Source organism: Manis javanica, chromosome 2, assembly GCF_040802235.1.
Source record: "Manis javanica isolate MJ-LG chromosome 2, MJ_LKY, whole genome shotgun sequence".
NCBI lineage: Eukaryota > Metazoa > Chordata > Mammalia > Pholidota > Manidae > Manis > Manis javanica.
Window position 1 is genome coordinate 84766356 of NC_133157.1, and position 17309 is coordinate 84783664.

At 38.6% G+C, this 17309-nt stretch overlaps 1 protein-coding gene across 12 annotated transcripts in view; it reads right to left on the reverse strand.

Annotated features, from left to right (window-relative positions):
* Positions 1–17309, reverse strand: part of FANCC (FA complementation group C) — a 319450-nt gene that overhangs the window by 170079 nt on the left and 132062 nt on the right. For 8 of the 12 annotated variants that reach the window (XM_036991264.2, XM_036991263.2, XM_036991262.2 and 5 more), the window contains one exon: positions 6258–6460. The exons of 3 other annotated variants lie outside the window; for them this stretch is intronic. The gene's annotated coding sequence lies outside the window, so the exon portion shown is untranslated. The remainder of the gene's footprint in view (positions 1–6257; positions 6461–17309) is intronic. One more of the 12 variants, XM_073228776.1, reaches the window with a different exon arrangement.

The following is a 17309-nucleotide window of genomic DNA, read 5'->3' on the forward strand; positions in this document are numbered from 1 at the left end:
CACCTGAAATGTGTCACCCAGCTGTGGCTCCAATTCTTACCATCTTCCCTTTTTACTGTGAGTAGTATCATTACACTAGAAATCACTGCACCTCTGCAGGCACATGCTAATTATGCACAAAAAAAAAAAAGATAATACTGTATATCGTCTTTTTAAGATTGAGCTGTTTTAAAATGTTCTGACTATGAAGTTCATTTGACTATTTTAACAAAATGGGAAATCAAAAACATCCATGGGTGTTTAATAATAGTCTGTGTCTAAGAAATGTTTTTGAGGTTCTAACATTTTATATGCATTTCTGACTTCTCATTTAGGTGTTAAAAAAAAATCTCTATGCATTACTGTCTAATGAATTTTCTTCTCAGTTTTCTTCACTTCTTAGAAAAAAAAGAATTCATTCCACATGTACCAATTTGAACAATCTGTTTAATTAAAGACTGCTGTGTATGTTTGATCTCAATTCATTCACAAGAATATTTTAATAAAATATGATAAACTCCAATTACTGAGGAGGTATACAAGCCCTAAATGACCAAAAATAAGAACTCATCAACTTGCCTTACCACACCTGAACCACATGTGAAACAGAAGAGCAGAATTACACAGTGAGCACGTGCCTCAACTCCATCCACTTCTTTCCGTCTCCACTGTCACCATCCCATCCCGTCTACTTACTCCCTAGAGTCTTCTAACTGGTCCCACCTGCTCCTGTCAATTCATTCCCTACATAGTCAACAAAAGCCACTTTCCCAGATGTAAATCAGACCCAGCAAACTCTGGCTTGAACTACCCCACCACCTCCTTGGAAAGAATCCTAGCTCCCTGAAGACAAGACCAGCACTTCTCTCCAAAGCCCTGGACACATGCAGCTCCTCCCCAGCCCCCCACCACCCACGGTGCCCCTCCCCAGCCTGCACACCCAAGCCCTGCCCCTCTTCTACTCTGTCGTGTAACACAGCAAACTTTCCCTGCCTTCAGGCCAGGCCTTTCAGCTGATTCCTCCACAGCTCTCATCCCACCAGTAACTACACTGGGCATTTATCTGCTCACTCCGCTGCATGTAAATTCATGATCTCCTAGAATTTAGCACATGCCCAGCAAACACAATAAATGCTAAATGAAGGAGTGAATAATTCACTGACATTTTTCAAAGTATAGCTCTGAGCTGAATGTCATAACATTTTTTGAGAGAGAGCAATTTAACTTTTAAAAGGTAACACTATTTTCCCAGTGGGTTCCAGCCCTGGGCAAGTTCACTATGGATTCAATGTGACAAAAAAAATGACAGTAGAATGTTCTTGGGGTGAAAAGGTTATACCCAACTTTATTTCCACAGTGGCAGGTCAATCACTAAAACCCCGTCCACTCAGAGCAAGTCTGCATGCAGGAAGCCAATCTCGGCCTCTGGGCCCCTCTGCCCACACAGCTGTCCTCTGGGTCTGTCTCCAGTTCTGTCACCACTCCAGCTTCTGCTCTACTCTCCTGCAGCCTTGCAGCCATGCCAGCAAGTTATCCAAAGCACTGGGCAGGGCTCTCTATATAAAGTCAATAACAACTCATTGTCCACACGTGTATAGTGAGCTTGCCAACCAGAGCCAGGTGAGAATCCTGGCCACAGGAACCTTCATTTTATCCACAAACTCCCACAAAAAGACATTTTTAAAGGCATTTTTATGTTATCTATGTAAAAATTATTATATCCCATTTTATAAATACAGTAATAGTAGCTTTTACATACATACAATTACTATGCTCTTGGCGATGCATTCAAATGCATTATGCACACTAGTTAATTTAATCCTCACAACAATCCTGTGAAATGGGTACTATTAATTATGCTCATTTTACACAGGCACAGAGAGATTACTTAATTGCCAAAAATGAGACTCTGTAAAAGCCGAAAGGAAGTAACTGCTAGTAAATGGCAGAGCTACAACAGTTGGATTTGAATTCAGAGTCCAGCTCTAAAGTTTGTGTCCTTAAACAAAGAAATAAACTGAAGAAACAAACTGATGTATTTCTTATATGTTTATATGGCTCTAGATGCAGATTAGTTTGGATATCTGGGGACACTAAATTGAAGAACTTTTTGATAGAAAAGAAATGTTATTTTATTATAACAAAAGTACAAACACCCTTTTGCTTACCAATGGAAATGAATCTGATTGTTTTAAATGGAAAAAGCTCTGGGGTCATGCAGCACAGTGGTCCTGGCCCTGGTACTCTATCGCAGCCTGTGAAGTGGGTGAGGGCTTGGGGGTGAGGTGCTACTGGTATTTAGTCTGAGACCTGAGTCTCTGAGGTCCCACAAAATACAGCTCTGGCACATGCTCCCACCTCTCGCATTACCTCTCCCTAGCTGACCACTGTCTAGTCCAGGCCACAGTAGGAGCCAGGGATGCCAACATAATGCCACACTTAAGAACAGCAGCCCCCAAAGAAAAAGGCCTCCCTCCTTTTAATGGGCATTTATCCCTACTGAGAGATGCTGACCTGATGGGAATCTCTGGAATGGGCATCTGTTGGTTTACCTGTTGAGCATTCCTCCTCCCTTCTTTTGGTTGTTGCTTTTCCTTAGGAAAGTACCTGTAACTCCAGGTAAAAATCCCGGGGCAAAATACCTTTGAAACTGAAATCAGTCAAAGGAAGAAATTAAGTTTAAGAAACCCGTTTACTTCTTACAAGCAGTTGTCCCGCTCTCTCTCGACCCAGCCGCAGCAAAACTCCACTCAACCTTTCAGGTCCAGATAAGCCCTGTTCGCCCTTGTAAATTACCTATTGATGTGGAGAAGGACTACTTCTCTTCACCCCTTGGAAACACCTACTGATATGGAGATGCACTAAAGCCAGGTGAGAGATTCTAGTAATATTGCAATTTTACCCACAGTACCTCCTCTCCTCCATTCCCCAAGTCTTGGTGAGTCTATTAATCAAGGGGCCTTGTGCCATCAAGTAAGGGATGGGATGATGATTCAAGTCAGGCAAACCAGACTCATCTGGGAATCTGGATTTTGTGTAGATTGCTGTAGGGATGGATCTAAGGCATTCAAAGATCCTGTTGGTCTAGATCCCTGGAGCTTCCCTGTCATGTCCTCCACCCAGGTTTGGCTTTTCCTGAATTCTGTCAGCTACCCAGGGGCCTTCCAATATTATTTTCTTTTTTATAGCTTAAATTAGCCACTATTGGCTTCTGTGATTTTTCAACTGAAAACCACAAACTGAATCAGTCTCATATATACTGATACAGTATCTGATACAAATACATACCTGATACAGTAGCCAATATAAACTGGTACTTGATACAGTATCTGTTACAAACTGGTACCTGATAGTGGGTTGTAGACAACAGACCTTTGGAGAAATGAGGGGAGCTTAGAACTGGTTACTGAGCCAAGGCAGGGAAATTATATACAAGTGAAGCTTGTGTTCCTATTAGGGAAATGGAACCAGAAGTCCATGGGATAAGAAGGTAATACAGATCAATGATGAATCGTCTGCAGTCAGGACCCCTGACTTCTTACACTCCTCTAGTAGGAATGGCCAAGTGAAAAGTCACTGGACTATCAAAAAAATAATGCTCTACCTCTGGTGATTTGTAGAGAACCCCACTTCCCCAAATGAAGGGCCAAAGAGTTTTAGTCAATAGTATTAGGCTATCCTGAACTGAATCAAGTGATGGCTCCAATTCTAGCTGCACGTCTGGTGTGGGTCCCAGCTGAAGCCAATTAATACCACCCTTGGCACTACATTGCAGTTATGAAGCTGGAAAAGCAGTCCTTCACTGGGATAAACTGGGGACATGAGAAAACATTTCACTTTGACCTTCCTCAAAGATACTAACTCAGGACACAAGATATTACACTGTTTTACCATGCTGAAGGGGTCAGGCTCCTAGGACCTGGAGAACAGGAACATCTGGTTGTCCTGCATGTGCTCTGACAGTGGGCTAGAAATCCCCTGAACACACAGGACCTGGCACTTTAGGAAGTTTCTTAGGATCCAAAGGTCCATTCCCTTTGAACACCCTCTAAATGAGGATACAAAAGAAACTAGAACCTGTGGTTGCCCCACTAAGGAGAACTGGGGAGCTGGATAGTAAGCACAGGAAAGAACGTAGGTTTTATTGTACAACTTTCTGCACTTTCTCAGTTTAATGCCATGTATACTAATTACTGACTCAAGATTAATAATAAACAAAAAATTTATTATTTTTTTGCAAACAGCTATACCTCATACCTGCCAAAAGGCAAAATGCTGGGCTGATCTATCTGGGATTCTGAAGGCAACATACACTGCATGGGTTTCAGACCACTTTCCTGCTGCTGGGTGATGAGAAAATAGAGGCAGAGCCTGGAGCAAGAATCACTGCACAGGGTCTGTGGTGAAGTGCTCTGCTCACCAGCTCACATGACCCAGGGAATCCATGCTACTGAAAGCCTGTGTGGAGATCCAAATTCAGGGAGAGCCTATGGCAGGCCTCAGTGACTAGACCATCTTCCAATCCACAAAGTCAGGTGTGCTCAGCAGTACCACACCATTGCATGCCCAGTACCCCAAATGCACACCCCACACACCACCATCGCCTGGCATTGCACCATCACCTGGCACTGCACCATGTGCACATTTTCACCCACTTGGTCAGAACGCAGGAGTGAAATATTGGATGCTAACTGTATACATCTTGCTATGTCATGTAATTTTTTAAAATTCCCTTTGCTTTCATTTTTTCCTCTCACTACTACTGAACATACAGAATATATTATTAGTAGATAAATTTTCTAAAGTTTATAATTTATAGACTATAACAGATGGGAAGAGGAACTGACATCCAGAACTCCTGGACTAGACACTTTAACCAGGCATTACTTTGGATTATCTCCCTTTTTGAGGGAAATCTAATTATGTTAGTTGGAAGTGTTTTAAAAATGCTGTAGATGGAAAGCAGTAGGCTTGAATGTGCTGAGCTACCAACAAGTGAACCGTGGTGGTATCTGTGGCTTCTGCCTGCCTAGCACCCTTTTCTTCTCCTTTTAATGTATATGCACCTGACTTTTACCCCAAAGAACTGCCCTCTGCCTCTCCATATAGACTAGTGACACTGTGGGTGAGGTGTGCCTCCTTAAGTGGGGGAATACACACATCTACTAGCTAGGAAAAAGCTAAGCTAATAAAATGCTCTGCCTCTCTAGCTGACATCATTCAAGAGATGACTTTCGACAGGGAGAGGGACTTATGACAGTCTCACTTAGCATAGGCTATGTGATACAAGAAAAATTTTGTTTATGATTTTTTTAGTAACTGTTTTAATGAGTATTTTTAAATAAGCAAAAAAGTAGACAAAACAGCCAAATGAACCCCTATGTACCCAGTATCTAGTTCAAACAAGTATCAAATTTTTCCATTTTTAAAGCAAATTACAGTATCACTCTACCCTATATACTTTGATTTGTATCTTTTTATAAGGACTTTAAAAAGGAAGAAACTTAACTAAAATATCTCTTTCATACCCAATAAAGCCAACATAATGTCATCTAGTAGCCCATCTAGGATCAAATTTCTTAAAACTTTCCTTTTATATTTGGGCTGTTAATATTAGGATACAAACAAGATATGCACATTGCATATGGTAAATATCAATATTTCTCCCTTAACCTGTAACAAAATAATATAAAAATAAGTCTCCCTTAAAATAACAATTACCCTGCCCTTTTTAAAAACCTTTTTATATCACTTATCCCTTGAAAAACCAACACATCTGACCTATAGATTCTCTTACACTTGTGCATTTGGCTAAATGCATTCATGTGCTGCTCTTTCACATTTGCCATCCCCTGTATGTTGTTTACAAACTGAGAGCTGGATCTGTAGGTTTCATTAGATTCAGGGCTAATCCTTCCATGAGAGTACCTCACTGTGGTGTGATGGGGGCACTGATTCAAATCAAAGGCAGGTGATGTTTGGGTGTCTCACAATGCTGAAACTGATCAGTAGTTTCAGATATTATCAACTAATCCATGCATTATAAAGTTTACCATCAACTTTTTCCCTAAAGGTTTTAAAATCTACTGGTGATCATTTTAGATCTATTAGGGGTTGAAAATAGTGATTTTCTAATTTTAGGCATTCTCATGCTTTTATGATATTTCTTGATGTACAGAAGTTTTACATTTTTAGGTAGTCTGATTAACAAAAAATCTTTTCCTTTGGAATTCCAATGCATGTCTCTACAACCCCACAAATTGCCAAGTTTTACTAACCTCTCTGACCTTTTGTAGCTCAGGGTCTTGGTCTCCCCCAGCTTCTCAAGAAATGGCAAATGCCTCAGAGTGAAGAGTAGCTGTGGAGTGTCTGCTCAGTGCTCTGAGCTTTCTTCACTCAGGTTCATAACCCTTGAGTCCTGAGTTCCTTTGCAGTTCTTCAGTGTCTTCAAAACATGGCTCTTTTAGCCACTCTAAAACGGCTGGAAGTGAAAGTCTACAGTAAGTTTTCTTGATTAACCAGGATAAGTGAAGTAAGCAGAAGTATGGTACAAAATATACTCAGTGTAAACATACTTAGTTAAGGTTATATCCAGTATCAGTGCTACTTCAGATAATGATAGACTGTATAAGTGAGACATCCTTCCTGCTTAAAGTTGTTCTATAAACTACATGAAATATAAAAACATTATTCAAAAATTATGAAACAATCTGAAAGACAGTGTGGAATTATCAGAGAATGATCTTGGCACAGAGGGTAGCAGGCCTAGGGAGGCATTTCTGATCCTGAAGGAGTGGTTAAAAGGCAAAGCTGCTCTTTTGACGGCCCACTGCCAAGGGGAGTCCTAGCAAACCACCCACACTAGGGTGGGACCCAGGAAGATGCACCCTAAGAGGATGGTGACCCAGAAGTAAACCAGCCTGCACAGAGACTTCAGCCTAACTGAAAATGAAATGAAATTAAGGCGGTCCCAGGCTGTCAGTGCCGTCAAGTATCTGGGAGATGCAAACAAAATCCTCTCTGGAGGAAGAGAACATCATATTAGGTTTCTAATAATTTCTAAAAATAACTCTTCAAATACAACAAAAATTATAATTAAGGACAGCCAAGCACACAGGAAGAAAAAGAACACATGAACATGAACACAAAAATAATGGACAAGAAGCAAAGGGAAAAAGCAGAGGTATTTCAGACAGTTTAGAAGCTATATAAAAATCATAAAGTAAGTAAGAAGGTCCTTTATGAAGATAAAGGCCAAAATTTCACTAAGGAAGTGAAAACTATAAAAATGACTCTCTAGATGAAAAAGAATACAATAGAAATTCCAGAACTATAAAACAATATAAATGAAGTTAAGAATTCAACAGACGGGTTTAATAGCTGATTAGACCAAGTTGACAATAGTGAACTTGGAGGATACATCAGAAGAAACTACTCAGAATTCAACATGGAAAGTAAAAACAACAGGAAAACACAGAGACATGGATAATATACATGAAAATACAGCAAGATGGCCAGAAAACATATCTTCAATATGATGAAAGGACAAAAGGGCCAGCTAAGTTACTATATCCAGTTAACATACTCTTCAAGAATCAAGATTACAAAAAGCTTATAGTAAACCTGCTATAAAGATGCTCTTTAGGCAGATGGAAAATGATCTCAGATGCAAGTCTGGAGATGTGAGAAGAAATGAATAACATCAAAAATGGCAGATGGGAAAATTTTAATTCATATTTATGATATAAGAATAGTATCACTGAAGTTCTAAATACATGCAGAAATTAAAATATAAAAACAACAGTATATAAGCCACAGTTAAACAATTCTAAAGTCCCTGCATTTTCCAGGAAAAGGGAGGATGAAAGTGTTAACATTAGACTTTAGTAATTCAAGAATGCATATATGATTTCTAAGATATCCATTAACAGAAAATTCAAAGGCAGTATATAATTTCTAAATTATCAGGAGAAAAATTTATAATAAAAAGCAACCCCCAAAAGGGGAAGTTTGGAGAGAAAAAGGAATACAGAATAGACCAAAAAAAGACACAGTAGGATGGTAAATTTAAACTCAAATATATCAGTAATTATATAATATGTAGATGAATTAAATTCTCCAAGTAAAAACCAAATATTCTAAGTTTTTAATTTAAAAAACTATATGCTGTTACAAAAGACACATCTTAACACATAAGAATATAGGGATACAGAGAGACTAAAAGAATAGAGAAAAAGGGGAAAGAATTACCATGTAAAACTAACCAAAGGAATCAAATAATAAACAGTACCAATTCAAATATACTTCGGGGCAAAAAGTATTACCAGATGTAAAGAGATAAAGATGTATTAGAGGTAAATGATAAAATGTTCAATTCACCAGGAAGATGAAACTATTCTAAATTTTCAAGCACCTAATAAGATAGAAATGTAAAACAAACTATAAGACTCAAAGCACAGCAACTGATATAACTACAAGGAGAAATAATTAATTTTAATCATAGTGGGAAATTTTTTTAATTGAAATATTGTTGATATACAATCTTATACTGGTTTCAAGTATACAACACAATGGTTCAACAGTTACCAATATAATTAAATCTATAACCCCTCTAATGCAGTTACTATCTGTCAACATAGGAAGATGATGCAGAATCACCAACTATATTCTCCATGGTGTACTACTATCACCGTGCCCAAATTATATTATGATTAAGAAATTTTGTGCCCTTTTATCCCCCTTACCCTCCTCATCCACCCACTTTAATCCCTCCCCAGTGATAACCACCAGTCACATCTCACTGTCTATGAGTCTACTGCTGTTTTGTTCATTCTTTTTTTGCTTCATTTTTAGATTCCACAAACAAGTGAAATCATATGGTATTTGTTGTTCTATGCCTGGCTTACTTCACTGAGCATAATACCCTCTAGATCCATCCATGTTGCTGCAAATGGCAGGATTTCTTTCTTTTTTCCTGGCTGAATAATATTCCATTGTGTATACAGACCACTTCTTCATCCATTCATTGACTGATGGACACTTAGGTTGGTTCCATACTTTGGCTATTGTAAATAAAGCAGCAATAAACATAGGGGTTCATATAACTTTTTGAATAAACAAATTTCCATCAGGTATAAATTCCTAGAAGTGGAATTACTGGTCGAATGCTATTTCTATTTTTACTTTTTGAGGAACCTTTATAGTGCTTTCCACAGTGGCCATACCAATTTATGTTCCCAGTGTAGGAGGGTTCCCTTTTTTCCACATCCTTGCCAACACTTATTATTTCTTGTCTTTTGCAGAGTGGCCATTCTAACTGGTTTGAGGTGATATCTCATTATGGTTTTGATTTGCATTTCCCTGATGATTAGCAATGTGGAGCATCTTTTCTTGTGCCTGTTGGTCATCTGTATTTCTTCTTTGGAGAAATGTCTGTTCAGGTCCTCTGTCCAGCTTTTAATCAGGTTGTTTTTATTTTGGTGTTCAGGCATATGAGTTTTGGGATGTTAACCCTTACTAGATAAACTGTTTATGAATATATTCTTCCATACTGTAGGATGCCTTTTTATTCTGTTGATGGTGTCTTTTGCTATGCAGATGCTCTTTAGTTTGATGTAGTCCCACTTGCTCATTTTTTATTTTTTCTCCCTTGCCCAGGGAGATGTGTCCAGAAAAAAATTGTTCATGCTTATGTTCAAGAGATTTCTGCCTATATTTTCTTCTAAGAGTGTTATGGTTTCATATCTTACATTCAGATCTTTGATCCATTTCGAGTTTACTTTTGTATATGGGGTTAGACAGTAATCCAGTTTCATTCTCTGGCATGTAGCTGCTTAGTTTTTGAGGAAGCTATCCTCTTCCCACTGTATATTCATGGCTCCTTTACCATATGTTAATTGACCACATACATGTGGATTTTTATCTGTGTTCTCTATTTTGTTCCATTGATCTATGGTTCTGTTCTTGTGCCAGTATCATACTGTTTTGACTACAGTAGCTTTGTAGTATAGCTTGAAGTCAGGGAGTATAATTTCCCTCAGCTTTGTTCTTCTTTCTCAGGACTGCTTTGACTATTTGGAGTTTTTAATGATTCCATGTGAATTTTAGGATTATTTGTTGTTTCACTGAAAAATGCTGTTGGTATTTTGATAGGAAGTGCATTGAATCTGTACATTGCTTTGGGCAAGATGGCCATTTTGACAATATTAGTTCTTTCAAACCATGAACATGGGATAGAGTTCCATTTATTGGTATCATTAACTTTTCTCATGAGAATCTTACAGTTTTCAGATCAGAGTACAGGTTTTTCACCACCTTGGTTCAGTTTATTCCTAGGTATTTTTTTTCTTTTTTATACAATTGTGAATGGAATTGTTTTCTTGCTTTCTCTGCTAGTTCATTGTTAGTATATAGGAATGCAACAGATTTCTGTGTATTAATTTTGTATCCTGCAACTTTGCTGAATTCAGATATTAGATCTAGTAGTTTTGGAGTGGATTCTTTAGGGTTTTTTATGTACAATATCATGTCATCTGCAAACAGGGACAGTTTAACTTCTTCCTTGCCAATCTGGATGCCTTTTATTTCTTTGTGTTATCTGATTGCCATGGCTACGACCTCCAGAACTATGTTGAATAAAAGTGAGGAGAGTGGGCATCCTTGTCTTGTTCCCAATCTTAGACAAAGGCATTCAGCTTTTTGCTGTTAAGTATGAGGATAGCTGTGAGTTTGTTACATATGGCCTTTATTGAGGTACTTGCCCTCTATACCAATTTTGTTGAGAATTTTTATCATGAATGGATGTTGAATTTTGTGAAATGCTCTTTTAGCATCTATTGAGATGATCATGCAGTTTTTATCCTCCTCCTTGTTAATGTAGCATATTACATTGATTGATTTTCAAATATTGTACCATCCTTGCATCCCTGCAATAAATTCCACTTGCTTGTGATGCATGATCTTTTTGATGTATTTTTGAATTCAGTTTGCTAATATTTTGTTGAGGATTTTTTCATCAGGGATATTGGTCTAAAATTTTTCGTAGTGTCTTTGTCTGGTTTTGGTATTAGAGTGGTGCTGGCCTCACAGAATGAGTTTGAAAGTATTCCTTCCTCTTCTACATTCTGGAATACTTTAAGAAGAATGGGTTTTAGCTCTTCTTTAAATGATTGGTAAAATTAAGCTGTGAAGTCGTCTGATCCTGGACTTTTGTTTGTTGAAATTACAAATTCAATTTCATTACTAGTAAGAGGTCTGTTCGGATTTTGTTTCTTCCTAGGTCAATCTTGGAAGCTTGTATTTTTCTAGGAATTTGTTCATTTTTTCTAGGTTTATTATTTAATTTATTGGCATATAATTTTTCATAAAATTCTCTGATAATTCTTTGTATTTATGTGGTATCTGTTTTGACTATTCCATTTTCATTTCTGATTTTATTTATGTACTTTTTCTTTCTTTATAAATTTGTGTATGGGCTTGTCTATTTTATTTATTTTCTCAAAGAACCAGCTCTTGGTTTTGTTGATTTTTTCTATTGTTTTATTCTTCTCTATTTTTATTTCTGCTCTGATCTTTATTATTTCTCTCTTACTAACTTTAGTTTCATTTGCTCTCCTTTTTCTAGTTTCTTTAATTTTGAGTTTCATCTTTTTATTAGGGATTGTTCTTATTTCTTGAGGTTGGTGGTTTGTATTGCCACATACTTCCTTCTTAGAACTGCTTTTACAGAGTACCACAAATTTTGAATTCTTGTATTTTTGTTTTCATTTGTTTCCATGTATTGCTTGATCTCTATTTTAATATGATCATTGATCCATTGACTATTTAGAAGCATGTTGTTAAGCCTCCATGTGTTTGCAGGTACTTTTGTTTTCTTTGTGTAATTTATCTAATTTCATACCATTGTGGCCTGAGAAGTTGCTTGATACAATTTCAATCTTTTTGAATTTACTGAGACTCTTTCATGGCCTAATAAGTGAACTATTCTAGAGAACATTCCAGGAGTACTTGAAAAAAATATGTATCCTCCTTCTTTTGGGTGGAATGTTTTGTACATATCTGTTAAGTCCATGTGTTCTAATGTATTGTTCAGTGACTCTGTTTTCTTATCTATTTCCTCTTTTAATTCTGTTAGTATTTGTTTTATGCATTTAGGTGCTCCTATGTTGGGTGCATAGATATTTATAATGGTTATATCCTCTTGCTGGACTGACACAAAGTTCTTTGTGGCTTTTACTTTCATTGTTTTGAAATCTATTTTATTTGATATAAGTACTGTTCCTCCTGCTTTTTTCTGCCTACTGTTTGCATGAAGTATCTTTGTCCATCCCTTCACTTTCAGTCTGTGTATTACTTTGGGTCTGAAATTAGTGTCTTGTAGGCAGCATATAGATGGGTCTTGTTTCTTTCTTCTGCCACTCTGTCTTTTGATTGATGCATTCACTCTATTTACATTTAAGGTAATTACTGATAGGTATGTACTTATTGCCATTTTATTAACTGTTTTCTGTTTGTTTTTATAGCTCCTCTCTGTTCCTTTCTTCTTCTCTTATACTCTTCTCATTATTTGATGTTTTCTTTAGTATTATGATTGGATTTCTCTTTTTCAATATTTTGTTTGTCTATTATATAGGCTTTAGGTTTGTGGTTACTATAAGATTCAATATTAAGTTGATGATTGCTCTATTTCAAACATAATCTAAAACTACTACTTTTTTTTCTTCCTCCTCCATACTTTATGTATTAGATGTCATAATCTGCATATAGTTGGTTTTACTACTTTTAATTTCATACTTGCTTGGTAAGTAATTAGTCTATTACCTTTTCTGTGGATTAATTTTCACGGTGAAAACTATTAGCCTTAGGAACATTTCCATCTAGACAACCCCTTTAACATATCCTGGAATGCTGGTTTAGTAGTTATAAGTTCTTTGACTCTTCATTTATCTGGGAATTGTTTAATCCCTGCTTCAAATTTGAATGATAATCTTGCTGGGTAGAGGATTCTTGGATGAAGGTCCTTCTGTTTCAATACACTAAATATTTCATGCCACTTCTTTCTGGCCTATAAAGTTTCTGCTAAGAAGTCTGCTGGTAGCCTGCTGGCATTTCCCTTATAAGTAATCTTTTTTCTCTCTCTGGCTACTTTCAATATCTTCTCCTCATCCTTTGTCACTTTAATTATTATGTCTTAGAGGTGTCTTCCTGGGGGTCCTTTTTTTAGGGGCTCTCTGTGCTTCTATAACCTGAGTGCCTATTTCCTTCCCCACCATGGGGCAATTTTCAACAATTATTTCCTCAAAGAGACTTTCTCTTTGTCTCTCTTCTCCTTCTGGTACCCCTATTATGCAAATATTGTTTTGCTTGGATTTGTCATACAGCTCTCTTAGCATTCTCTCATTCCTATAGATTTTTTTCTCTCTGTTCCTCAGCTTCTTGTGTTCCTGTTCTCTAATTTCCATCTCGTTGTCTCCTCTACTTGCAGCAATCTATTATTCACTCCCACCATTCTATGTTTCATTTCAGTTACTGTATTCTTCAGCTCTAAGTGTCTCTTTTTCAGGTCTTCTCTCTCTTTGTTCAAGTCCTCCTTGAGATCTTCAATACTTTTCTGCAGATCAGTGAGCATATTTGACTGTTACTTTGAAATCTTTATCAAGAAGACTGGTGATGTCTGTTCCATTTAGCCCTCTTTCTGGTGTCTTGTCCTGCAGTTCTGTTTGGAACACATTCCTCTGACTCCTCATTTTGTCGGGGTTTTTGTGTTTCTTCCTTTGTATTAGATGGATCTGCTATGCTTCTTGGTCTAAACAGTAATGGCTTTATGAAGAAGGCATCCTCTGGTGCCCAGAAGCTCAGGACTCTTTCCTCTTCAGTGCCTGGTTCTCCTTTGTGGTGGACCCCCAGTTGTGCTGGAAGGTTATGGGTGGGGCTGCCTTCCTCTCTGTCTGCCAGCAGTGGCCTATCTCAGTCGTAGTGGATGGCTGTTTTCCTCAGCAGGCCCTTTGTGATCAGAGCACAGGCTCCTGCTTGGATCTTTGTGGGTAGGGTGACCTCTGCTTTCCCTTCAGCAATCACAGCATTGCTGGGCTAGGGGGGTGGGTGAGGCAGTCGTGTGGCTCTGAGGCAGACACCCAGGGGTGGCGAGTCATGTGGTCACATGGTGTAAGCAGCAAGTGAGTGTGTGTGGCACTGGGCTGGGTCATCAGGAGGAGGAATGAACTCCAGGAGCTGGTTCCTGCAGGAGACTCTGTAATTGGACTAAGACAGGCCCCAGAATGCCAGGAAAGCATCCCTCTGGATCCCAGACAGCCAAATTTGATGCTGCTGGGCTGAGTGGGCTGGTGTGTTGGCAGTGCACAGGGAGGCACCTTGGGGCTGAGCTGCCAGTGAGGGGGATGGAGCATCTGGGGCTCCTGAGACTGCCTGACCTGTTGGGCAAAAGGAGGGCTGAGGAAGCATCATCCAACTGCCCTTTCTCCTGGGAAGAGAGCTCCGTCCCAGCCTGGCCCCTTTGGCTCCCCTCCTGCTGCTAGCAAATCTTTCAAACTGCCACCTCAGTGTTGGGTCTTAGCAGGACCAGCGGAGTGTGCCTGTCCTTCACAAGCAGCTGGAGCCTCAGCCTCCCAAAGCTGTCCAGCTCTCCCTGATGTCCAGCCCTATTAATCACTAACGCCCAATGCACATGGACTTGTGTTCCCAGAGCAGGTCTCCAGGACAAGGTGTGCAGAGTTCCTGGGCACCTATTCCTCTCCCTGCTCTGTTCCTCTTCCTCCTGCTTGTGGGCTGGGATGGGGGAAGGGCTTGGGTCCCAATCGGTGGTGGCTCTGCCACTTTACCCTTCTCTGTGTGTTCTTTTCTTCTTCACCAGGTGTAGGTGGTCTCTTCTGCAGCCTTCAGGACATTTTCAGGGTTAACTGTATTTGCTGTAGTTGCTTCGTTGGAGGGGGTTGTGTGTGTGTGGCAGGAGGTTTATACTTTGCCTTCCTACTCCATCATCTTTTTTCACAAACTGTTCCCTAGTGGGAAATTTTCACACTTATAGAACTTATAGAATAATCAGACAAAAATCCACAAATTACAAACTTTCCCTCAAAGAATACTCCAAGCTTGCTGTTTACATACACTAGCAGAATGTTCAAGGCAGCATTATTCATAATAGACCCAAACTGAAAACAACTCACCTGCCGATCAAGAGTATAATAAATAAATATGATATACTCATACAAAGGAATACTATGCAGCAACGAAAATATAGGAACTACCACTTCAGGTGTAGAGATGAATTTTCAGTCATAATGCTGAGAAAAAATAAACCTATCCATAAGAATACATATGATTCATTTTCATAAATTTCAAAAACAAATATGTAAACTGGTGATAACCCTAAAAAAGTCAGGAAATCTATAATCTTTAGAGGAAGGGAAGCAGTACTACTGGGAGGATAAGTGAGAATGGCTGTCAAGATGCAGGCAATATTCTATTCTTGACCTGAATGGCAGTAACATGTATTAACATTGAATCAGTTAATAACTGATTAAAGTGTAAATCATGTTTATGTGATTTTCTGTATGTGCTACTTTCCACAATTACAAAAGAAAAATTCTTTAACTTCTAGATACACATTTACCATATAGACATCACTACAGAGATAAGATAATAAAGAAAAAGTATTATAGCTTAATAAATACTAATCAAAACATAAAAAAGCACTTGATGACTTCAAATAATAGGTTTTAAATTGCTGAAATAGTCTGAAAGCATTTTCTATTTTTTATCTGGGTTCTCTGAAAATGCCGAAACTATCAGAACTGGCCTAGTGTTTGCTTCCTGTTCCTCCAACCCCCATCCCTCAAATAACACCTCCATTTTCCCAGTCTAGCTCTAGGGAGGAGAAAATCACACTTACGTTAGCTATGTATGGCTACTGCTTTGCCCTGAGGGAGAGACAGCCCATTCAGCACTCAGGAGAGGATAACTGGCAGACGGATGAGGTGGGCCGTGGTCAGGAGACAAAATGAGGCAGCATCCGAGCAGCTAAACCAAACGGCATGCCTTATAAAATGGGATGATGATTCTTCAGATTCGTGGTAATTCCAATTTTTTTCATAAATGCACTAATTTTTTATCCCAGTTAATGTACATACTTACTAGAAAATTGAGACCTGACTATAAACCTTTTGGTGGATACTGAAATCCTTGGTCTTGCTCCAAATGTAAATCCTCAACTTTCTCATGATTGTGCTTAGTATATACACCTTTACATGGATGCCCATTCTATATTCATTTCATAGAAGCATCTAGAGAAATATTGTTTAGCCTCTTTTATTTAAAAGTATAAAAGGTGGATGTTGAGTGACATTATTTCCGTAAAACTCAGAATTTTAACAAATATTTTATGCACAAACTGTGTTTACTAAAGTAGCAAAAGCAAATGGCATGGAAAGTTGGCAGGAAATCCCCATTTTCCATTTCTTGAATATTTCTACGTTAGCACATTTACCCAGTTCTAAGGAATCAAAACCATGATTTCACCTTCTCCACACCTACTGACTGAAAACAACAAGTGCCGTTAGTCCTCTCAGTACGCATTTCCAGGGTAAAATAAAATGACCTTCAGAAATTCCTATGTAGAGGGGACTGAGTAAAAGTCCCTGATCAGAGAGACCTGGACACCCAAGTGCAAAGGACTGCCTGGTGAAGGGTCTCCGCATGCTCGTCCATGTGCTGCTGCCTGCTGCTCAGAAGCAGGAGGTACAGGCGGGAGGCAGAGTGGCAAGGAAACGGGCCCCAGGGGCTGGGAGAGCTCAGACACTGAACGGCGGCTGGTTCCAAATGGTGTTAGCTTAGGATCATGGCATTCATCCTTTTTCTCTCATTTATAAATTGCTTGAAAGCTATGTTGTTGCTTGCTAAGTACTACTTTATGAACACAAATCACAGTGGTACAAAGATACATCATTGTTCATTGGGTTCATAGTCCAAGTTGCCAACATAACATGGCTTTCACTCAAAATACAGCAGGTGAGAAAAAGATAATACTTGAGGGCTAAAAGTTTTTCCATTTTGGTGATTTCTGTTCTTTGGAAAAAGGACACACTCAACAACTACCTGGAAATATGCTTCACAACAAATATGGAGTCTACAAAGCACAATTCCTGAGAGTGGAAGAAGGAAATACAAGCACTAAAACACATGAGCAATGTCTGAAGAATGCCGATGAAGAGGGAAGCAACAACTGAGGCCAAGTATCCCAATTCCTTAAAACACAAACAAAACCATTCCCCTTAATTTAGAAATCAAGGAGTCTAAGAGCCTGGCAAGGACAGCCC